At 39.4% G+C, this 24552-nt stretch overlaps 1 protein-coding gene and 1 pseudogene across 1 annotated transcript in view; both read right to left on the bottom strand.

Annotated features, from left to right (window-relative positions):
• ARHGAP28 (Rho GTPase activating protein 28) overlaps window positions 1-24552 on the bottom strand; it is a 190120-nt gene that overhangs the window by 106050 nt on the left and 59518 nt on the right. The gene's annotated exons all lie outside the window — the stretch shown is intronic.
• On the bottom strand, window positions 22534-23281 carry LOC111553567 (annotated as a pseudogene).

The following is a 24552-nucleotide window of genomic DNA, read 5'->3' as shown; positions in this document are numbered from 1 at the left end:
TGGAGTTAGCAGAAAAAATGTTAAAACAGCTATAATAAAAATACTCAAAACATTTAATGCTTTAAAATATAACATGAATATAATAAGGAAAAAGAAGACATAAATGATGAAATTTTTATGCATAAAAATACAATATGTGAAATAATACCTCCAATGAGTGGAATTAACAATAAATTAGGTACTGGTGAAAAAACCACACTGGTGAATAAACAGAAACACACAGAGAAAAAAAAGTGAAAAAATAAATAAACAGAGCCCCTGTGACCAATAGGAGGATGTCAGATGGCCTCATAAATGTGTCAGCTTCCAGTCAAGATGGAGTCACAGGAACCAGACTCACTTCCCACTTGAAATGAAAAACACACACACATACATACACAAAACATATGAAACGATTCTCAAGATATTGAATGTCAGGAAGCTGAAAACAGTGATCTTGGAGGAACAGGGAATAAACAAGTTGAGCCCTACAATAGCCCCAGTTTATTGCTTAGGGAGAGCTTCCAGGCCATGGTGCAGAAGCAGGGAACCCAGCTGAGCCTGGTGGTCTGAGTTTAGGAAACAGAGCCAGGAATCAAGGACGCCCTGGAGCTCACAGAACAGGATACTGGTGAAGAGAAATCTCCAAAGACAGAGAACTCTGCAGCTCCTCAGAGGAGCCCAGTCAAGTTTTCAGCTGAGTAGAAACAGCAAATTCATATATGGAAACTACCCTCAGTCAGGGAAAATCACTGGAAGAATCAGATAACAGGATCCCAGTAATGACCGAGGGTCAGAAATTGTTTGTGTTCTCACCAGCCTGAGTGGAAAAGTTCATAATTTATAGGACCTTGGATAGAGTATTCAGAAGAGTTTTGCCTCTAGAGTGGGGAAAAGCTTTTTCTTAGACTAAATGCTCTGGTCTTACCTGACAAATCTTAAAAGTAAGATATGAAAGAATCAAATAGTTTTCAAGTGCCAGAACAAAGCTCAAAAATATTTATAGAACCATAAAAGTATCCAGACCCTAATAAAAAAAATCCACACTGCAAATTCCAATAAAAAAATGACGAGGCTTGCAAATAAACAAGAGAATAGGACCCATAATGTGGAGAAAATTCAGTCACTACAAATGAACCTAGTAATGACAGATGACAGAATGAGTACACAAGGACGTGAAAACAGTTATTACAACTTTATTCTGCATGTTTAAGAAGTCAGAGAAAATACTGACATCTTAAGAAAACACAAGGGAAATTTTCTAAACATCCTAATGTAAAGATGAAAACACAAAAACCACAGATTCTAGGAGCTCAATAAACTCAAAGGATAAGAAACATGAAGAAATGGTGCATTGTAATCAACTTATGGTGCACTGTAATCAACTTATTTAAATTAGCAATAAAGAAAAAAGTCTTAAAAAATCAATCAGAGGAAAACAAACAAAAAAACTGTATGTACAGAGGAACACAGACAAGGACGCCAGCAGATGTTTTTGTCAGAAACAATGCAATCTGAAAGACAGCATAACAACATCTTTTAAGTACTTAAAGAAAAATTATCAACCCAAAGAAAATATCCTTCGAAAATAAAAGAGAAATAAAGTCTTTTTCAGACATAAAAATGATGAAAGATTCAGCAGCAGCAGATCTTCCCTATAAGAAATGTTAAACGAAATCCTTCAAGCAGAAGGAAAATGACACCAAATGGAAATATGAATCTATAATGAGAATGAAGAGCATCAGGAACCATAACCTCAAGGTGAAATATGAAACTATTTTCTGATTACTTAAATCTCCTTAAAAGTTAATTGATTGTTTAAAACAAAAATAATAAAAATGCATGACAACAGCAGAAAGGCCTGCAAGGGAGAAGGAGATACAGAAGTGGACTGTTATAAAATTTTTGTCATATATATATGACAAATAAAAATATAGTCATACTTGACTATATGACTATTCTTTTTGCATATATATTTTTCAATCTTTTTTTACATTTTATTTTGGAAAGTTTGTACTGCTTTTGCCTAAAAGTTCACTAATCTTTTTCTTGTGCTATGTCTACTATGCCATTAATCCACTCAGTTTATTTTTAACCTCAGATAATTTACTTCAAGGTAAACTGATAAAAATTATAATCCATAGCTTAAAGGAATCACTAAAATAACACAACAAAGAGATCTTAAGCAAATAATACTCAATTAAACCAAAAGAAGCCAAAAAAAGAAGAAAAAGAAGAATGAAAAAAGGAAAAATAGTCAGGCACAGTGGCTCACACCTGTAATCCCAGCACTTTGGGAGGCCGAGGTGGGCAGATTGCCTGAGCTCAGGAGTTCGACACCAGCCTGGGCAACATGGTAAAAACCTGTCTCTACTAAAATACAAAAAAACAAAACAAAACAAAAATTAGCGAGGCATGGCGGCATGCACCTGTAGTCCCAGCTACTCGGGAGACTGAGGCAGAAGAACTGCTTGAACGCGGGAGGCAGAAGTTGCAGTGAGTCAAGATCTTGCCACTGCACTCCAGCCCGGCGACACAGTGAGACTCTGTCTCCAAAAAAGTTTTTTAAAAAAGGAAAAATATAAAGCAAATAAAAATAATATTTAAACACAACCACATCAATAATCACACCAAAGTATAAATGGTCTAAACCTCTCAATTAAAAAGAAAAGGTGGCCAGGCGTGGTGGCTCAAGCCAGTAATCGCAGCACTTTAGGAGGCTGAGGTGGGCGGATCACCTGAGGTCAGGAGTTTGAGACCAGCCTGGCCAACATGGTGAAACCCCATCTCTACTAAAAATGCAAAAATTAGCCGGGTGTGGTGGCAGGCACCTGTAATCTCAGCTACTCAGGAGGCTGAGGAAAGAGAATTGCTTGAACCTGGGAGGCAGAGGTTGCAGTGAGCTGAGATCGTGCCATTGCATTCCAGCCTGGGCAACAAGAGTGAAACTCCATTTCAAAAAAAAAAAAGGCAAAGGTTATCAGACCAGATTAAAAAGCAAGACAGAACAGTATGCTGGACATAAATTGCTTAAAATTAAAGGATAAAAAATACCATGCCATGCTAAAACAAATCAAATGAAAGTTGTAGTGCCTATATTAATCCAGGAAAAATTTTATTACAGAGCAAAAAGATTTCTGTAGATTAAGCAAATCATTTTATAATAATCAATATGATAAATGAAGAAGAAATAACAATCTTCAAATTTTACATACTAACAAGAGCTTCAAAACAGATACAGCAAAAACTCAGAGAATAGCCAGGAAAAATAGACAAAAACCACAATTACAGTAAAACATTTCAAAACCCCTCTTTCAGCTGGGCATGGTGGTATGTGCCTGATATCCCTGCAGTTCTGGCTATTCAGGAGACTGAAGCAGGAAGACAGTGTTAGCTCAGAGGTTTGAGACCAGCCTGGGCAACATAGCAAGACCACGTCTCTAAAAATATAAATAAATAACTTTTTCTAAAAAACCCTCTGTCAATAATCTATGGAACAGGTAGATACTAAATAAGTGAGTATATAAAAGACAACTTATTTGACATTTATAAAACATTTCACCCATTAATAACAGAATACACATTCTTTTCAAGTACACATAGAACATATACCAGTATAGATACTATTTAGTGTATGCAAAAAGTGTCAATAAATTTAAAAGGATCCAAATCATAGAAATACGTTCTTTGACTACAACCAAATTAAATTACAAATCTATAATGGAAAGATATCTGGAAAATCCTGGAATAATTTGAAACAAAGTAGCATACTTCTAATTACCCAATGGGTTAAAAGAGAAATAAAAATGAAACCAGAAAGTATGAAAGTATTAAAACTGTACCATAACAAAATTTGTGGGACATAGCTAAAGCAGTGGTTGGAGGGAAATTTGTAATATTAAATACCTATAATGTCCAAGCAATGACTTCAGCTTTGATCTTAAAAGAGAAAAATAGCAAACTAAATCCAAAATAAGCAGAAAAAATAGGAAATAACAAGTGCCAGAACCAAAAACAATGAAGCAGAAAACAGAAAAAAAAAAGAATAAATCAATGAAACCAAATGCTTGTTTTTAGAAAAGATCAATACAATTAATAAACCTTTATTCAGATGGATCAGGAAAAAGAGAAGTCACAAATTAGTAATATCAGCAGTGAGAGAGGTGACATCACTACAAATTTTACTGATATTCAATGAAAAATATTGGAATATGACAAAAAACTTTATGCCAACAAGCTCACCAACTTACTGTAAAAGATAAATTCCTTGTAAAACACAATCTACCAAAGCTCACTCGAGAAGAAATAGATAACCTGAATAGCCCTTTATCTATTAAAGAAATTTAACTTGTAATTTAAAACTTTTCTACCAAGAAAACTCCAGGTGCAGATGGCTTCGTCAGAGAATTACTACAAACATTTAAGAAAAAATAGCCGGGCGCGGTGGCTCAAGCCTGTAATCCCAGCACTTTGGGAGGCCGAGACGGGCGGACCACGAGGTCAGGAGATCGAGACCATCCTGGCTAACACGGTGAAACCCCGTCTCTACTAAAAATACAAAAAAAAAAAAAACAAACCGGGCGAGGTGGAGGGCATCTGTAGTCCCAGCTACTCGGGAGGCTGAGGCAGGAGAATGGCCTAAACCCGGGAGGCGGAGCTTGCAGTGAGCTGAGATCCGGCCACTGCACTCCAGCCCGGGCAACAGAGCAAGACTCCGTCTCAAAAAAAAAAAGAAAAGAAAAGAAAAGAAAAAAATAATTTCTTTTTATTTTTCTTCTTTAAAAAAAGTTCTTCAAAAGCTCTTTCAGAAAATTGAACAGGAGAGAACACTCACTAACTCATTCTATGTGAGCAGCATTATCAAAATACCAAAACAAGACAGACATAACATGAAAAGGAAGCCATCAGCCAATGCCCCCTATATACATACACACAAGTATTAATTAACAAAATTTTAGCAAATCAATCTAACTCTACATAAAAAATATAATGCATCATAACCAAATGGAGTTCATCCTGGGACTACCGGGATGATTTAACATTTGAAAAATAATTAATGGAATTCATCATATTAACAGAGGAAAAAATAAAAACCACATGATCACAATATATGGGGAAAAAGTACTTGACAAAATCCAGTATCCATTCCTGTAAAAAAATCCTTAGCAACTTAGAAATAGAAGGGTACTACCTCAACCTGTAAAGGGAATCTAGGAAAAACAGTACTATCATATTTACTGACTAAAGACTAAATTTTTTTTCTTAGGGTCAAAGAGAAGACCTGGATGATTGCTCTCACCACTTCTGTTCAACATTGTACTAGAAGTTCTAACCAATACAATCAGGCAAGAAAAAGATAGAAAAAGTATCCAGATTGGAAAGAAATAAATAAACTATCTCTATGTAGATATCATAAAAATTTTATATTTAGAAAATCTTATAGAATACATTAAAAGCAACTAAAATTAATATGTGAATTTAGCAAAGTTATGATACCTGAGTAATACAGAAAGAGCAGTAATTTTATTTCTATGTATTAGCAGTGAGCAATCAAAACTTTAAAAACAATGCCATTTACAACAGCATGAAATATTCTACAAAAGATGTACAAGATCTGTACAGTGAACACTGCAAACATTGCTGAGAAATTAAAGAATATCTAAATTAAGGAAGAGATATAACTTGTTCAAAGATTGGAAGATTTAGTATTTTAAGATGTTATGTAAATTACTATAGCCACTATGAAAAAGTGTATAGAAGTTCCTCAAAAAACAAAAAATAGGCTAGGCACGGTGGCTAAAGCCTGTAATTCTAGCACTTTGGGAGGCCAAGGTGGGCAGATCACTTGAGGTCAGGAGTTCAAAACCAGCCTGGCCAACATGGTGAAACACTGTCTCTATTAAAAATACAAAAAGTAGCCAGACGTGGTGGCAGGCACCTGTACTCCCAGCTACTCAGAAGGCTGAAACAGGAGAATTAATTGAATCCAGGAGGCACAGGTTGCAGTGAGCTGAGATCGCGCCACTGCACTCCAGCCTGGGTGACAGAGTGAGACTCCACCTTAAAAAAAAAGAAAAAAAAGAACTATCGTATGATCTATGATCCAGCAATTCCACTACTGCACATATATAAAAGGAAATCAATATATCAAAGAGATATTTGCACTCTCATGTCTATTATAGCACAATAGCCAAATATGGAAATCAACCTAAATGCTCATCAATGGATGGATAAATGGATAAGGAAAATGTGGTATACCTACACAATGGAATATTACTCAGCCATTAAAAAGAACGAAAGCTGGTCGTTTGCAGCAACATGGATGGAACTGGACGTCATTATGTTAAATGAAATAAGCGAAGTACAGAAAGACAAATATCTCATGTTTTCACTCATTTGCAGGAACTAAAACTATGAATCTCATTAAAATAAAAGGTAGATTGATAGTTACCAGAGGCTAGAAAGGGTAGAGGATGAAGAGAGGTTAATTAAAGGATACAAATTTACAGTCAGAGGAAATAAGATCCAGTGTTTGATAGATCAGTATGGTGACCAGTGGCCAATTTATAATAATTTATCATACATTTCAATATAGCTAAGAAGAGAATAATTTGAATGTTTTTGGAATAAAGAAAAGATAAATATTTAAGGTTATGGATCTCTCAATTACACTGATTCGATTTCTACAAATTATATCTATATATTAAATTATCTTAGGTACCCCCAAAACGTGTACATTATATAGCAAATTTTAAAAGTCACATTAAAAAAAAAGATGTCAATTCTCCCCAAGTTGATCAATATATTCAAGATTCAAATGAAATCTCAACCAAAATCCTAGCAGGCTTTCTTCATATAAATTGATGAGCTTTCTAAAGCTCATATGAAAATGCAAAGAACCTGAAATAGCCAAAACTACTGTGAAAAAGAAGAAAGTCAGCACGCTTATACTATATGCCTCAAGACTTGTTATAAAATTATAGTAAGAAAGCGATGTGGTACTGCCAACAAATAGACTCAGATTAGAACAGAATAGAGCCCAAAAATACACTAACACATGTGTTGTTAATTAATTTTCAACAAAGGTGCAAAGGCAGCTAACTGTGGAAAAGATCACCTTTTCAATAAATAGTACCGGAACAACTAGAAATTCACATGCAAAAAAATTTTAAACGCCTTCCATCCATACTTCATACCACACACCCATACAAAAATTAACTCAAAATAGATCATGGACCTAAATGTAAAATCTAAAACCTTTTAAAACTTCTAGAAGAAAACACAAAAGAAAATAAAAATCTTTGTGACCTTGGCTTAGGCATAGTTCAAAGATAGGACACAAAAAGCACAATCCATGACTTACAATTCTTCTGCTCTTCAAAAGACATAGACAAAAGAATGAAAAGCCACATACTTCAAGAAAATATTGGCAAATCATATATCTGATAAAGTACTTACATCCAGAATACATAAAGAACTTTCAAAATTCAGTAATAATCAAACCACAGTATTTTTTAAAATTAATTAAATTCTGGGATGCATGTGCAGAATATGCAGGTTTGTTACATAGGTATACATGTGCCATGGTGGTCTGCAGCACCCATCAACCCCTCATCTACATTAGATATTTCTCCTAATGCTATCCCTCCCCTAGACCCCCATCCCCTGACAGGTCCCAGTGTGTGATGTTCCCCTCCCTATGTCCATGTGTTCTCATTGTTCAACTCCCATTTATGAGTGAGAACATGTGGTGTTTGGTTTTCTTTTCTTGTGTTAGTTTGCTGAGAATGATGGTTTCCAGCTTCATCCATGTCCCTGCAAAGAACATGAACTCATCCTTTTTTATGGCTGCATAGTATTCCATGGTGTATATGTGCCACATTTTCTTTATCTAATCTATCACTGATGGGCATCTGGGCTGGTTCCAAGTCTTTGCTTTTGTCAACAGTGCTGCAATAAATATATGTGTATGTGTATCTTTATAGTAGAATGACTTATAATCCTTTGGGAATATACCCAGTAATGGGATTGCTGGATCAAATGGTATTTCTTGCTCTAGATCCTTGAGGAATTGCCACACTGTCTTCCACAATAGTTGAACTAATTTACACTCCCACAGTGTAAAAGTGCTCCTATTCCTCCACATCCTCTCCAACATTTGTTGTTGCCTGACTTTTTAATGATCACCATTCTAACTGGCATGAGATGGTATCTCATTGTGGTTTTGGTTTGCATTTCTCTAATGACCAGTGATGATGAGCTTTTTTTCATATGTTTGTTGGCTGCACAAATGTCTTCTTTTGAGAAGTGTCTGTTCATACCCTTCAGTCATTTTTTGACGGGTTTTTTTCGTTTCTTGTAAATTTCCTTAAGTTCTTTGTAGATTCTGGATATTAGCCCTTTGTCAGATGGATAGATTGCAAAATTTTTCTCCCATTCTGTAGGGTGCCTGTTCACTCTGATGATAGTTTCTTTTGCTGTGCAGAAGCTCTTTAGTTTAATTAGATCCCATTTGTCAATTCTGGCTTTTGTTGCCATTGCTTTTGGTGTTTTAATCATGAAATCTTTGCCCATGCCGATGTCCTGAATGACATTGCCTAGGTTTTCTTCCAGGGTTTTTATGGTTTAGGTTTTATGTTTAAGTCTTTAATCCATCTTGAGTTAATGTTTGTATAAGGTGTAAGGAAGGGGTCCAGGTTCAGTTTTCTGCATATGGCTAGCCAGTTTTCCCAACACTATTTATTAAATAGGTAATCCTTTCCTCATTGCTTGTTTTTGCCAGGTTTGTCAAAGATCAGATGGTTGTAGATGTGTGGTGTTATTTCTGAGGCCTCTGTTCTGTTCCATTTGTCTATATATCTGTTTTGGTAACAGGACCATGCTGTTTTGGTTACTGTAGCCTTGTAGTATAGTTTGAAGTCAAACGTTAGCATGATGCCTCCAGCTTTGTTCTTTTAGCTTAGGATTTTCTTGGCTATATGGGCTCTTTTTTGGTTCCATACGAAATTTAAAGTAGTTTTTTTCTAATTCTGTGAAGAAAGTCCATGGCAGCTTGATGAAGATAGTGCTGAATCTACAAATAACTTTGGGCAGTATGGCCATTTTCACAATACTGATTCTTCCTATCCATGAGCATGGAATGCTTTTCCATTTATTTGTATCTGCTCTTATTTCCTTGAGCAGAAACTACTGTATTTTTTAATGAGCTAAAGACTTGAACAGACAAATCAGGAACTGAAGTCAGTAGTACTTTCTCTAGGATATCATTCCTGATCCTCCCAGATGAAAAGGATCTGCCAACACCTACCACTTATCATCTTGTAGTTCACTGGCTGGAAGACATGACTTATCTCAATTATCTAATTTTAAACTACTTGGAATTAGAAATGACATTAGATTAATTCTGACATCCCTCAGTCTGTCACAGGGTCTAGCATGATGCATGTTTCACATGAGTAAATATTAAATGCATAAACACAAAAGAATTGTAAGTATATATGGAAATGCTTTTTATTTTTTATTTCAATCACTTTGGTGGTACGAGTGGTTTTTGGTTACATGGTTGAATTCTATAATGGTGAATTCTGAGATTTTAGTGCACTAGTCAACGGAGCAGTGTGCACTGTACCCAATACATAGTCTTTTATTCCTCACCCTCCCTCCAAGTCCCCAAAGTCCATTATATCACACTGTATGTCTTTGCGTCCTCGTTGCTTAGATCTCAGTGAGAACGTATCATATTTGGTTTTCCATTCCGGAGTTACTTTGCTTAGAATAATGAGCTTTTTAAAGTGAATGCTGTATTGAAGAAACATATTTCAGAAAGTTATTGTATAGGCTTAATAATTTACAGGCTGGGCATGGTGGCTCACACCTATAATTCCAGTACTTTGGAAGGCCAAGGCGGGTGGATCACCTGAGGTCAGGAGTTCGAGACCAGCCTGGCCAACATGGGAAAACCCTGTCTCTACTAAAAATACAAACATTAGCCAGGCTTGGTGGCAGGCGCTTGTAATCCCAGCTACTCAGGAGGTTGAGGCAGGAAAATCGCTTGAACTCAGGAGGCGGAGGTTGCAGTGAGACGAGATTACGTCATCGCACTCCAGCCTGGGCGACAGAGTGAGACTCTGACTCAAAAAAAAAAAAAAAAAAAAATTGTATTCCTAAATACATCATCTAAAGTTAATCACTGTTCTCTAGTTTCCCTTCTCATAAGCCTCCAAATTGTAGAAACCTGTTCCAAGCAGTGCCAGTTCTAAAAAGATAACAAAGCTCTGCTATTATAGAAGACAAAAGGAAACAGAAGACTGGGAAGAGGGAGGTAGGGGAGAAATATCATATACAATTTCAGGAAGATCCAGAGTCCTTAAGTTGTAAGTATTGTCCAAGAGACAACTGCCAGGACCATTTTAGCCTCAGACAGTGTTCTGAAGCAAACACAGATGCTTGGGCTACGTGGCCTCCAGAAGGCGGAAATCCTTGAGTTGGCAGCCACCTTGTCTTTTCCAGTCTCCAAGTGACAGAGAAAAAACTCCGAAAGCAACAAAGTGATCCAGTTTTTTTCCATTTCTGAAGTCTTGCTTCAGGTGGGGAGTTACTGGTTAAAAACAACAACAACAACAACAACAAAACGCACCTCTTCCCAAATCAAGGCAGATTTTATAAGTGGATACACCTGACTCCACAAAGTTAACCTTATATAACACCCGGATGACAAGAACAGGTAGGAAACAAATAGTCTATTTACTTTCAATAAATATTTATTGGTCACATACATACAAATTTCTCCCTCTGGTGAATTCTGAAGTTTGTCTAAATTAACCTAATTTAATTGTCATCCCCAGTTCACAGACCCCTCCACCTACCAGACACCTGGCTAATGTCTGTTTCTAATTTTCCATTTGTTATTTCTTAATTTAAGAATCATTTAAAATTTTTCAATTATTTTTGAATAAAATATAAAACCACAGAAGTATGTGTGTGTGTGTACATACAAAAAGGAGAAAGAAAAACAAGTAGGTCATTGTAGACTAATAGGGAACCTTGATCCTTTAAATCACCAAAGGTTTTATGGGAATTTGCCAAATAGGTTCACTTGCCAATCTCATTATGTATAAGACCCATAGGATGTTGTAATAATGTATTTTTGGAAAATAACAACAAAGCTGAACTTAGAATTCAGAGAAGAAAGAAAAGAGAGCGAGATTAACTTCAGAATGACTGAAGTTTATTGGTTATCCAATCTCGTAGCCTGCATGACAATCTACCTTTTCTGAAGAAAATGACCTATACATCAAATACAAAATATTGTATTCAATAAAATGGCTATTGTTACAGAATGAAGAATATCTTGGCATTTTTGAAGGCAGGGGCCAGGAAGCTTTTAGAAATGGAGAAGTTGATGTGTGGGAAGGAGGGGGAGTCCAGCAGAGGTTCTGGGGGGAGGCAGGTGAGGGAAGCTGAAGATTTGTAATGTAGAAATGCCTGTTGAGAAGCTCAAGTGGTCTCAATATGCTCTGAAAAAAAAGTATGTATGTATATATGTATATATATTTTTGTAAATAGATGAATGCGTGTGTGCATGCACTCTGCTACCATTTACTGACAACTTCTTTTCAGCAAGTGCTCACCCGTACAAAATCATGCTAGTTGTCTACCGCTAAGGCCTGTTTCTCTTGGTAGGTACCTGGGCCTTCTTAAGAGTTATTACATACTTGGAATATCACCCATGCATGTTGCTATACATTTTGTTAGGCACATTCATTCATCCATTGGCCAGACTTTGCTCAAATGCAGGAGAAGCCTATAGGCTTTAGATATGATGATCTGGTTTTTGTCATATGCTGTAGTTTGAATTTAGGCCCCAATGCTACATATGAAATGCAAGGATCCACCTGTTACCTGGCTGTATGTTTTAAAACTTCCCTTGGAATGTCCCAGGCCATATCCTGATTAACACAGGCACTTAGGGAAGCCCAGCCTCTAAATATCTGGTGACTCTGTGAATGGGAACTTGACCATTCACGTAGGGGCTACACCCAGCTTGCCCAATGAGTATGTGAAGCGTGACCTAGAGCAGGGATCAGTGAACTACAACCCACAGACAAATCTGGAGTGCTGCTGGCTTTCTAAAAACACAGCCACAGTGACATAGAGCTCCTTTCACTTGCTCATGTATAGTCCGTGGCTGCATGCCAGCTGCCCGTGTGGAGTTAGTAGTTACAACAGAGGTCACATGGCCTGCAAAACAGAAAACAGTTACAACTGGTCTTTTACAGAAAAAGTTTGCCAATCCCTGGTCTAGAGCAAAAGACTGTGGGTAGGGCCCAGGCTGCAGCTCTGTGCTTTCCTGGGACACACAGAGAGATCCTCTCCTTTCTCCAGCCTAGGGGAATACACTGTTCCCCTAGGAAGAGTGACTATTAGAACACCCTCCCATATTGTCACCATCAAAGCAGGCTGTGCCCTCCTGGAGCCCTCTTCTTTCTCTCAGGGACCCCTCCAGTTCTCTTCTTGCTGGATCTCAGAAAGAATAGGAGAATCAGTGAAAACACATTGCTTTTCATACTCTGATTCTGAATCTTTGTGTAAAGATCCACTCCTGAATTTAGAAAATTAGTCTTAATAAAATGAATACCCAGGAAAATAGTCTAATGATAATCTGTGAAAATAAAACTTCAGTGCTTCAGTTGATTTCTCCAGAAACTCTGTTTAAATCTGTTTAACTTTTCTTCATGCATCTAAGAAAAACTGCAATTGAAAAATTAGGCCAGGCATGTTGGCTCCTACCTGTCATCTCAGCACTTTGGGAGGCCCAGGCAGGTGGGTGACTTGAGCCCAGGAGTTCGAGATCAGCCTGGGCAACACAGTGAAACTCTGTCTCTATAAAAAATTTAAAAATTCGCCAGGAGTGGTGGCATGCACCTGTCATCCCAGCTGTTTTGGAGGTTGAGGTGGGAGGATTGCTTGAGCCCAGGAGGTCGAGGGTGCATTGAGCTATGATCTGTGTCACTGTACTGCAGCCTGGGCAACAGAGCAAGACCCTGTACCAAACATAAAAAAAAATTAAATTGACCATGTGGTTTTAGAATTCAGAGTCTCAAGTTCTACTGAACAAACAAAAGGCAAGATCAGAAATAAATGGTTTAGACCCTAAGAGCCAATTTAAAAGAATTTATAAGAAAAACTGAAGACCACCGGGAATTTTTAAAATCACAGGTCAAGGGAGACAAGGCAGTGTCCTCTGAGGGATAGAGCAGTAATGCGCATCGTCACCTGCCAGCGGAGGCCCATGTTCCTCCTGGTGAGGATGGGCAGTTCAAGGCTCCTCTGCAATTCACAGGACTGTCTCCCCATTTTCCTGTTACCTGCTCAAGATCCATGAGCCCATTTTTAGAATGGACAATATCTCCAGTGTTTTTGAAGTCAGGCAAAAACATAAATGAAAGCCACTACAGTTTACTCATTGCATTACGAAGGAAAAAAAAAGAATATGAACTAGAACAAAATTTGGTAGTCTGTTATGAAACTTAATTTGTGGGGAGGATCAGAAGAGGTTGGGAGAGAAGTATTTATCATGTCTAGTGAGGTATGTGGTAGAAAACAGAACAAATGTGGCAGCTATCTTAAGCACAATCAATTTTCTGTGTGTCTCTTTTGCAACACCTTAAGTCTAGAACTGCACATCATACACTTTTTCTTTCTTTCTTTCTTTCTTTTTTTGAGACGAAATCTTGCTCTGTCGCCCAGGCTGGAGTGCAGTGGCACCATCTCGGCTCACTGCAAGCTCCGCCTCCCAGGTTCAGGCCATTCTCCTGCCTCAGCCTCCCCGGTAGCTGGGACTACAGGCACCCGCCACCATGCCCAGCTAATGTTTTTTTTTTTTTGTATTTTTAGTAGAGACAGGGTTTCACCGTGTTAGCCAGGATGGTCTTGATCTCCTGACCTCGTGATCCACCCGTCTCGGCCTCTCAAAGTGCTGGGATTACAGGCTCGAGCCACCGCGCCCGGCCAAGCACTCATTTTATTAACATATAGAACTTACAAAGTATAGCCTCTCTCTCCTCTTCATCCCCATTGCATGAATGATCTAACAGAGCCTTTAGCAAGTAATCTCGGACACTCCTATACTGATAAATTAGTCTGAGTAGAATATTTTCCAATTACATTGTAAATCATCTAGTATCCTTTTTGACTACCCTTAGCCTTCATGGGTCCCTTTGAATGAACGACAAATCTAAATCAAGTCCTCAGCATATCAGAAGCCAATATACATCTATTACTGATGAACACAGAGAGTAACCAACAATCTTTTAAATGTCACTGCCAAGAAACACTTTATAATTCGCATTATGACTTTACATATGTATGAAAGTGGAGGAAAAAGGGTGAATAGGGAAAGACATTCAAATAGTTTCCTGAAAATCAATTGTAATTCTTTAGTTCTCTTCCAATTAGAGCATAAACTTAGAGCCCTAAATTTAACTCTCTTCTTCCAGCCTATCTCTGTCCACCTCAAAGCTGTCCATTCCGTTTGGTTGTAAGAAGACAGAATGCAGAAGAAGAAAAAATAAACATGAAACAAAATAGAGGTATATATAAGAAGAGCATCCGTGGCCTGAATCCTTAAAACAACAGGTCAGATAATTATTAGAGGAGCAATGTTCCTCATCTGTCCTTATTTTGAGCATAAAAAGACCTCATCTATTGTTATATACCAAGGCATTCTGTAGTCAATTACGGCCCATTGTAGTGATGGACCTTACACTTTTATAGCATTTTAGGGTTCCTTATTTATTGTGTCTCGTAAGTGTGTTAATTATGAAGAAATAGAAGCTGTAGATGTCAAATCACTTGCCCCAGTCATGACTTAAAGTGAAATAGTCTTTTGGGAAGAAATGCGGAAAACTTTTGGACCTAATATAATCAGTATAAAAGCCACAACAAATCATGCAGAATAAGACGTTGCTTCTTTCAAGGTTTTCATTATGTCTTGCTTTGTGTTTGAAATACAGTTTGAATGAGGTAAATGTGAGCATCAGGCTGGAAGTAGCTTTAGGGAACGTATTTCATTTGTAAGTGGGGTGAAAACCGGCTGGATGAGAGCCAGTGCTAAGGGGAACAGCAACATTCGTATGTCTAATGAGTTAACCTAAGAACCTATAGTTCTGAGGAAAAAAGGGATTGGAGCAATTTATGCAGACACAGTGGAACAACTCCATCAGCCGACAGGAGGGAGAACTACAGAGTCCCACTGAGGTCACGATTACCGTGCCATTATGTTATTTTCCCCGATTTCTTGCTTAGCCAGAACTCTAAAATGAAGGAGGGGCACTTGCTGCTGTGAACCCTTGCTTCCCCTTGCACTGTATCACTCCATAGGGAGTGTTCTGGAATGCTGTGGGAGTGCTTTCTGATTGCTGCAAGGGCTCATTTAATTGGCAGGGCCAGGAATGCTAGGAGTCCTAAAATGCATGGACAGTCCTGCATAAGAAAGAACCATCCTGTGTCATGTAGGACTTTCAAATCCCTGATGGACACTCACCACAGGAGAAAAACCTGCTTATAACTATCAGAGCTGAATGCAGTTGTAGACATAGCTATCCAATGGATTTTTTGGTCAGTTTTATTAAACATTTATTGAAAAAAATTTATTGAACATAACTGATGAACAATAAAATGCACATGTATTAAATGTACAACCTGATGAGTTTTGTTTTTTTTTTTGAGACAGAAGTCTCGCGCTTTAGCCCAGGCCGGACTGCAGTGGCGCTATCTTGGCTCACTGCAAGCTCTGCCGCCCGGGTTCACGCCATTCTCTTGCCTCAGCCTCCCAAGTAGCTGGGACTACAGGTGCCCGCCACAGCGCCAGGCTAATTTTTTACATTTTTAGTAGAGATGGGGTTTCACCTGTTAGCCAGGACGGTCTCGATCTCCTGACCTCGTGATCCGCCCACCTTGGCCTCCCAAGGTGCTGGAATCACAGGTGTGAGCCACTGTGCCCGGCCAACCTGATGAATTTTGACGTTTGTATGCAGACATGAAACCATCATGACAGCTGAGGACACATACACCTCTATCAGTTACAAAAGTCTTCTCACATGCATTTGTAATTCCATCCCTTCCTCTACATCCATCTCCAGGTAACCATGATTTGTTTTCTGAATCTACAAATTTATTTGCTCTTTAGGCCAGGCACAGTAGTTCACATCTGTAATCCCAGCACTTTGGGAAGCTGAGGCAGACAGATCACCTGAGGTCAGGAGTTCGAGACCAGCCTGGCCAACATGGTGCAACCTTGTCTCTACTAAAAATACAAAAATTAGCTGGGTATGGTGGTGGGTGACTGTAATCTCAGCTACTCGGGAAGCTGAAGGAGGAGAATCCAGCCTGGGTGACAGAGTGAGACTCTGTCAAGAAAGAAAGAAAGGAAGAAAGGAAGAAAGAAAGGAAAGAAAGGAAAGAAAGGAAAGAAAGGAAAGAAAGGAAGAAAGGAAGAAAGGAAGAAAGAAAGGAAGAAAGAAAGGAAGAAAGAAAGAAAGAAAGAAAGAAAGAAAGAAAGAAAGAAAGAAAGAAAGAAAGGGAAAGAGAGAAAGAAAGAGAGAAAGAGAGAAACAGAGAGAGAAAGAGAGAAAGAGAAAGAAAGAAAGAAAGGAAGAAAGGAAGGAAGGAAGGAAGGAAGGAAGGAAGGAAGGAAGGAAGGAAGGAAGGAAGAAAGGAAGGAAGGAAAAAACCTGGCCCTTTATAGAATTCTAAATAAGTGGAATCATACAATAGGTACTCATAAAATGTGTTTTTATACATAGGACTTCACAGCAATACAACCATAGTGTAATCTGAGGGAAAACTATACATTGTTTTGTTCAAATACTCACCATTCTGGAAATTCAAGTCATCTGCAGCACCACAAGCAATACAGCTCAGTAGACCCCTCTCCATTTGTAGCATGCATGGTAATTCTGCACATCAGACCAACCAAGTGACTCCTTCAATGTGTTCAGTCAGTTTTAGTCATGTCCCAATGTTTACATATTTAAATACTTATTATATAAAATATACTTTCCTTTTACTTTTTCCTTTATGTGATGGTTAATTCTGAGTGTCACTTTAACTGGATTGGAGGATACAAATGTTGATCCTGGGTGTGTCTGTGAAGTGTTGTCAAAAGAGATGAGTATTTGAGTCAGTGGGCTGGGGGAGGCAGATCCACCTTTAATCTGGTGGGCACCACCTAATCAGCTGCCAGTGAATATAAAGCAGGCAGAGGAATATGGAAAGGAGAGACGGGCCTTGCCTCCCAGTGTGCGTCTTTCTCCTGTGCTGGATTTTTCCTGCCCTCGAACATCGGACTCTACGTTCTTCAGTGGTGAGACTCAGCCTGGCTCTCCTTGCTCTTCAAGCTTGCAGACAGCCTATTGTGGGACCTTGTAACAGTGTAAGCTAACACTTTATAAACTCCCTGTTATATCTATATATCTATATACATATATTTATATCTATATCTATACCTCCTATTAGTTCTGTCCCTCTAGAGAACCCTGACTAATACACTTCATATTATAGTTGGGGCATTATATTAATTTCTAAAATTTTGTGCACAAGTAGATTACATTATCTATAAACTTCATTATGGGATAACAAAAGGGGACAATGTGTCTGCTAGTGCTAAGTAATGGATCTACAGACCATTCATTCTTTCCTCTTTCTTTTCTGGAAAATCTCACACTCCAGACTTCTGTGACAACACTATCTCCCGGTTTCCCTGATCACTCTTTCTTAGTCTGTTTCCCTGGCTCCTCTTGTACCCAACCCTGGGAGGTGGCCGTGTTCCTCCGTTTCATCCTCTACCCCTCTGTTCTTATCAACTTCTCTCTCCCATGAATTTCTATGACATTTACTAACAATTATTTGCCAAATTGCTCTCAAATCTAGGTAGGTGGACTCCCTACCCCTCTTGTTGATTACATAGCACATTTTCACTTGTCCACTCTGTTCTACTTGGATTTTCTCCCAGTGCAGGATATCAAAGGCAGCACGTCCCAAACAGAACTCCTTATCTTTTCTGCAAAATATGCTCTCCCTGTATCTTCTGTGTTTCTTGGTTGGTGAAGATACCATTTACTGAGTCTGGCAAATTAGAAAACTGGAATATTTTTGACTAATTCATCATTTTTTATTCTCCTAGGGCAAGCGTTCACCAAATCCAACAAAACTATCTTATATCCTGAATATGTCTAAACTCTAAAGCACAAGTTTTGTACTTTTACTAAAAATCAATATAGCAACATTAAAGTCTTAATGTTAAGTATGTTTTAAATCATTAAGTGTACTTAAGGTATCTAGCCTATGAAAGTAATAATTTTAGACAACTTTATGCCCAAAAATGTTACATACAAAGTTATTTATGAAAATTTGGAAACAACCATTAAAGAAACAATTTGAGGCAGGGTGCGGTGGCCCATGCCTGTAATCCCAGCACTTTGGGAGGCGGAGGCAGGCGGACTGCCTGAGGTCAGGAGTTCGAGATCAACCTGACCAATATGGTGAGACCCCGTCTTTGTATTTTGTAAAAGTACAAAAAATTAGCCGGGGTTGGTGCTGTTCACCTTTAGTCCCAGCTACTAGGGAGGCCGACGCATGACAATCGCTTTAACCCAGGAGGAAAAGCTTGCAGTGAGCCAAGATCGTGCCACTGTGCTTCAGCCTGGGTGACAGAGTGAGACTCTGACTCAAGAAAAAAAAAAAAAAAAAATTGATATTTTAATTTTGCATCTAAACAAAAGTAATTTTGAAGCCATCAAAAGTATACTAATAGAGTGTCTTTATTATAATAAGAAATGCTTTTAATAGTGTTAAATTAAACATTGGGATGTAAAAGTTTCCTATGTATGTAAAACCTGCAGGGGAAAATGACTGGAATGAATTGTTCGTGGTGGTGATCTCTGGTGAAAGGAATATAGATTAGTTGTATCTTCCTTTTTTTTGAGATGGAGTCTTGCTCTGTTGCCTAGGCTGGAGTGTAGTGGCACGATCTCGGCTCACTGCAACCTCCGCCTCCTGTGTTCAAGCAATTCTTCTGCCTCAGCCTCCCGAGTAGCTGGGATTACAGGTGTGTGCCACCATGCCTGGCTAATTATTTTTTTTTTAGTAGAGACCGGGATTTGCTGTGTTGGCCAGGCTGGTCTCGAACTCCTGACCACTGCACCTGCCCTGTCTTTTCAAAGTGTAGATCAGTCATGGAGGTAGCCTTCGGCTGGCTCCCTACCATGCAAAGGCTGAGGTGCCAACTCTATGCATGTCATAAAAAGATCGCACACCCTCTCTCCCAAGTCTTGTTTCTTCAGCCTCACCCCTGCAAATTCATCACCAACACACAGACCTTGCTACCTTCACGAACTGTGGCATTTTTACAAGGTTGATACCTTTGACCAAAATGTCTTTTTCTCCTGCGTTGCCAGGCCAAGTAATACATTTATCCTTTAAGACTCAATTCAAATGTCATTAGTGCTTTGAAGCCTTTGCTGGTAGAGTTGGGAGCCACTCACACCGTCTTCACAAACACTGTTGTGGATACGCTGTTTCACATTTATCTCTTGATATAAGACAGAGGTCGCCACAGGAATTCTTCTTCCTGGGCAAATACTGTATCTTGGTCATCTTTGTATCACTTGTCTCTGATACAGTCTGGCACACCATCCTGGCATCGCTATAAAGAAATGCCTGAGGCCGGGTAATTTATTACATAAACAAAAGACGCTTAATTGCTCACAGTTGCACAGGCTGCACAGGAAGCATGATGCTGGCATCTGCTTGGCTTCTGGGGAGGCCTCAGGAAACTTACAATCACGGCAAAAGGCAAAGGAGAAGCTAGCACATCACCTGGCCAGAGCAGGAGGAAGGGGCTGAGGGAGGTGCTACACACTTTGGAACAACCAGATCTCACGAGAACTCACTCACTATACAGTAACAAGGGTGGGTGGTGCTAAACTGTTCATGAGAACTCCACCTCCACAATCCAATCACCTCCCACCAGGCCCCACCACTGGCACTGCAGATTACAATTCAACATGAGATTTGGGCAGGGACACAGATCCAGACCTTATCAACTACGGACACGTAGATACCTCAAGGCCAGGAGAAACTGAAGCCAACCTGTATTTTCTGACTAGACAAAAGGCAGAATGAACCAGAATACATGGAACAAAGCAGAACTACTCAAATTAGTTAAAGAGGAAATTACAGTTGGAGTAACCCAACTGTCAGTCCAACTGTGATGGATAGCAGTTAGATTATTTAAGAAGTTGGAATTAAACTTTTACATGAAGAAATCTCTTGTACCTGTATATTTAAAATACAGTTGTCTTTGAGAGTTGTGTCTAACACTTTTAATAGAGAATGATAACACTGGTTAAAACTGTGTTTTTGGAAAGTGAAACAGAAAATACCCATGGGGACACCTATGGAAAGCCAACCCACCAGATTGAAATTTAAAGTGCCATTGCTTTGCCTGCACATCACAGCTTTGTAAAGTCTTAATGTCTGTGCCACAGGCATTATGCTATATTATCTTAGATAAAAACAATCAGAATTTCAGAGGGTGGGGCCCAGACAGAACGCATTTTTTAAACTTCCTTCCACTGTTGAAAATCACCAATCTACATGAAAGATTTCTCCAGTTACAGACTACAGCCCTGAAAAAAAAAAAAAGAGTCTTAATAACCATTCTCATTGATGATCTCTACCTAAAACATGAAAGCAAATGATATATTATTGGTATAAAGGAAAAGTAAATAATAAGAATGTAGTTTAAATAACTTTCTTCACTCAAGAGATGCTGATTCTTATTTTTTTTCTTATCCTCAAAATACATTTACAAGGGCAACTTCAATTCTTTTTTTTTATTTTTACACAGAGTTTTGCTCTTGTCGCCCAGGTTGGAGTGCAGTGGCGCGATCTTGGCTCACTGCAACCTCCACCTCCCAGGTTCAAGCAATTCTCCTGCCTCAGTCTTCCCAGTAGCTGGGATTACAGGTGTCCCCACCACCACGCCTGCCTAATTTTTGTGTTTTTAGTAGAGATGGGGTTTCATCATGTTGGCCAGGCTGGTCTCGAACTCCTGACCTCAGGTGATCCATCCTCATCAGCCTGCTGAAAGTGCTGGGTTTACAGGCATGAACCACTGCGCGTGGCCCCAACTTCAACTGTGAATGAATGATCACATGAGAACATTTCAATATTTTTAGGCCAACGGGAAAAGCCTAGAGAATAAAAAAATTTGCTAGTAAGAAACTGAGCTCTGAAAAGAAAATTTGCAGGCTGGGCGCGGTGGCTCAAGCCTGTAATCCCAGCACTTTGGGAGGCCGAGATGAGCGGATCACGAGGTCAGGAGATGGAGACCATCCAGGCTAACATGGTGAAACCCCGTCTCTACTAAAAAATACAAAAAACTGGCTAACACGGTGAAACCCCATCTCTATTAAAAAATACAAAAAACTAGACGGGCGCGGTGGCGGGCGCCTATAGTCCCAGCTACTCGGGAGGCTGAGGCAGGAGAATGGCGTAAACCCGGGAGGCGGAGCTTGCAGTGAGCAGAGATCTGGCCACTGCACTCCAGCCTGGGCGACACAGGGAGACTCCGTCTCAAAAAAAAAAAAAAAGAAAGAAAATTTGCTATTTTAGGGATTTTTTTTTCCCCCACAGCAAATAGCTTTTATAGCTATTAATATTTATATATCAATAGCCATAGCAAGTAGGTTTAAAAGTTTTTTTTTTTTTTTTTTTTTTTTTTTTTTTTGCAGAGACAAGTGAATATTTATTTGTATGCCTTTCTTCCTATGTGTATTTCCAGTGTTTTTCAAAACAAGGTCCTAGGACTCTCCAGATTCAATTTTGTCCTTAGGCTTGGTCAAGTGCTGCAGGAGTCTTAGGGAGCCTTGTACAAATGCTAGAGTGACTCATTTACCAACATTAAACCCTAAGATAGATGCAACAAAGCAGGACTCCTTCCTCCACGGAATGTGCTGGTTTCAGACGATGCATCACCCAATGTAGAAAACACCGGAATTTTTCCTTGGAACTGGACTGTGATGAGACGTGCTTGCCATGAACATAAGCTACTGTCTTTTCTTTTCTTTGAGATGGAGTTTCGCTTGTTGCCCAGGGTGGAGTGCAACGGCGTGATCTCAGCTCATCGCAACCTCCGCCTGGCAATTCTCCTGCCTCAGCCTCCCGAGTAGCTGGGATTACAGGCATATGCCACCATGCCTGGCTAATTTCTGTATTTTTAGTAGAGACGGCATCTCTCCATGTTGGTCAGGCTGATCTCGAACTCCCAACCTCAGGTGATCCGCCCACCTCAGCCTCCCAAAGTGTTGGGATTACAGGCGTGAGCCATCACGCCCAGCCAGCTACTGTCTTTTCTTTGACCCTTCCTTTCCAGTTTTTAAAGATAAAGCAGGAAATAATCTTCTCTGAAGATACTTCATAAAAATTCCCAAAACAATTAAACACATGCTTCCACTTCATTGATAAAAATTTACCGCAGTTTGACACCTGGGTCTAGTTCAGCTGGCAGATGAGCTGATGGATGTATTCACCCCGATAGCCAGGTGTGCCCATCTCTTTGAGGAAGCCCACTCTATTTTTGGTAGCATGACGGGCCACTGAGAGGTGGAAAGGGCACAAGAACCGTGAGATCTCCTGGAGATGCTTCCCTGGGAAGGCAATTTCATGCATGAGGTCTTCCAAGCAAATGACGCCAAACTTCCCCAGGTGCTCCTCAATCGCTGTGTTGTCTGTCACAGGGATGGTCTTATTCTTGACATTGGCTTGTCCACGTTTCAAAATGAGTTCTCGGATAGACTTCAGATTTGGAAATCCCCAGGTCACATAATGTTCCACTATACGCAGCATTTTTAGGTTCTGGGGGTGACTTTTACAAAGACACCACTAAAAATTTTCTTTAGGCGAAGTCTTGCAATGGTTCTCTGCACCAGTAAACTCACGCCATTAATCCTTTCGATGCATACAACAACGGCCGAGGAATGTTATCTGGCAATTCCAAGGCGTGAGGTTTCACTTCTGGTCATCTGAGATGCACCTTGTCACGTTTCTGCTGCCAGGAATCACGTAGGAATGATTCCAGTCGCTTAAACCTGAGCCCTTTTCCTTTCCTCTGCTCCTTCTTTGCCAAAAGTGCCTGCTTTCTCTGGGTGGCTTTGAGGGCTTGATAGGCCTTCCTCTTTTTCAGCAGATTTTCTGGAACCAAAGGGATTTTTCTTTGCTCTTGCTCCGCCATCTTTCTAGTGGTCGCTTTAAAAGTTTTGAATGGCAGTTCTTGTTGTGAGGATAATTTGTATTGATCTTTTCATCAAATTTTAAATGGTACAGTCTTATATCATGTTTTTCAGGGATTCGCCTATCAATAGCAAGGACACTGGAATAACAGTTTCAAAGAATGATGTGGTCAGCACATCCCAAAAAGGCATGCTGGGGGGCGTGTGGTTGGAAGGTTACAGTGGGACGATGGTGCAGACCCCGAATAGTGGGAGAAGAGAGTGGTGAGAAAAACTGAGCTCCAACTGTTCCTTCCTAAGGACTGCTCTTCTCCATTAGGTTCTCACATTTTTATCCTCATTGACACCAACTTATCTTGATCTGGGTACACACCTAGCCCTTTTAGACTGGCATAGTTAAATTTTTCTTTAAGTATATATGACAGGATAAATTGTCAAAAAATCCTTTACTAAAAACTAAAGAAAGGGAAAAATAAAATAGAAAAAAATGAAGAAGGTGTAATCTATAAGCTTACGACCCAATGGGACTAATGCCTAGCTGCAGTTTAGCTTGTACAAATTAATAACTCGGGAAATCACTGCCTTGGTCACTCCATGTCAAAATACTGTTTTGTTCAACTGACGTTTCCTCTCCCAAACCTCCCTCCCAATTGTTCCTCCCAGTAAAACTTCTCCTAATTTGAAACAGACACTTCCTCAGGGAGTGTTTTCCAAAAAATGTTTAATGTCAACCCATATGAAGAAACACAATTTAGATCTCTACCCAGTACACACACATACCTCATATATGTAACAAAAATTTCACGAAGCAGTCTCATTATGTGTGATACACTCTGACCTATTTCCTTTTCTATTTCATTTTTTCCAGTGCAGATATTGACCAACTAAACTAATTTCATGCACTATCACTGTGTGGTATTAGTCACTGGAAAACTAAGTAAAGCCTGAAAATGTCCATCTCAGTCTAGTGCTCATATCTACATGGAAGCTCATTCATACATCACAGGCACCGTCATCGCTTTCTCAGTTTCTCAACTGCACCCACTTCCTTGGAATTCTCAAAACCTGCTGGTTGGTTTAGTCACTTATCATACAATAAGGGTTACAACATAGCAGGGGCACAGGACCACAGTCGGGGCATCAATTCCTGCAGGTATGCACAGATGCCAAGCCAAGTGCCGGGTGCTCACAAACTAAGGAAGCAAAGAGGAGGAAGCAACTGTGCTGATCGAAGGGATCGCTGGGCCAAAGAAGGACGCACTGGAGGTGGAAAGACGCA

The sequence above is a fragment of the Piliocolobus tephrosceles genome, chromosome 18 (genome assembly GCF_002776525.5).
Source record: "Piliocolobus tephrosceles isolate RC106 chromosome 18, ASM277652v3, whole genome shotgun sequence".
In the NCBI taxonomy this organism is placed as follows: Eukaryota; Metazoa; Chordata; class Mammalia; order Primates; family Cercopithecidae; genus Piliocolobus; species Piliocolobus tephrosceles.
The sequence above is the reverse complement of the archived record's forward strand: the minus strand, read 5'-3'. Positions and strand labels throughout refer to the sequence as shown.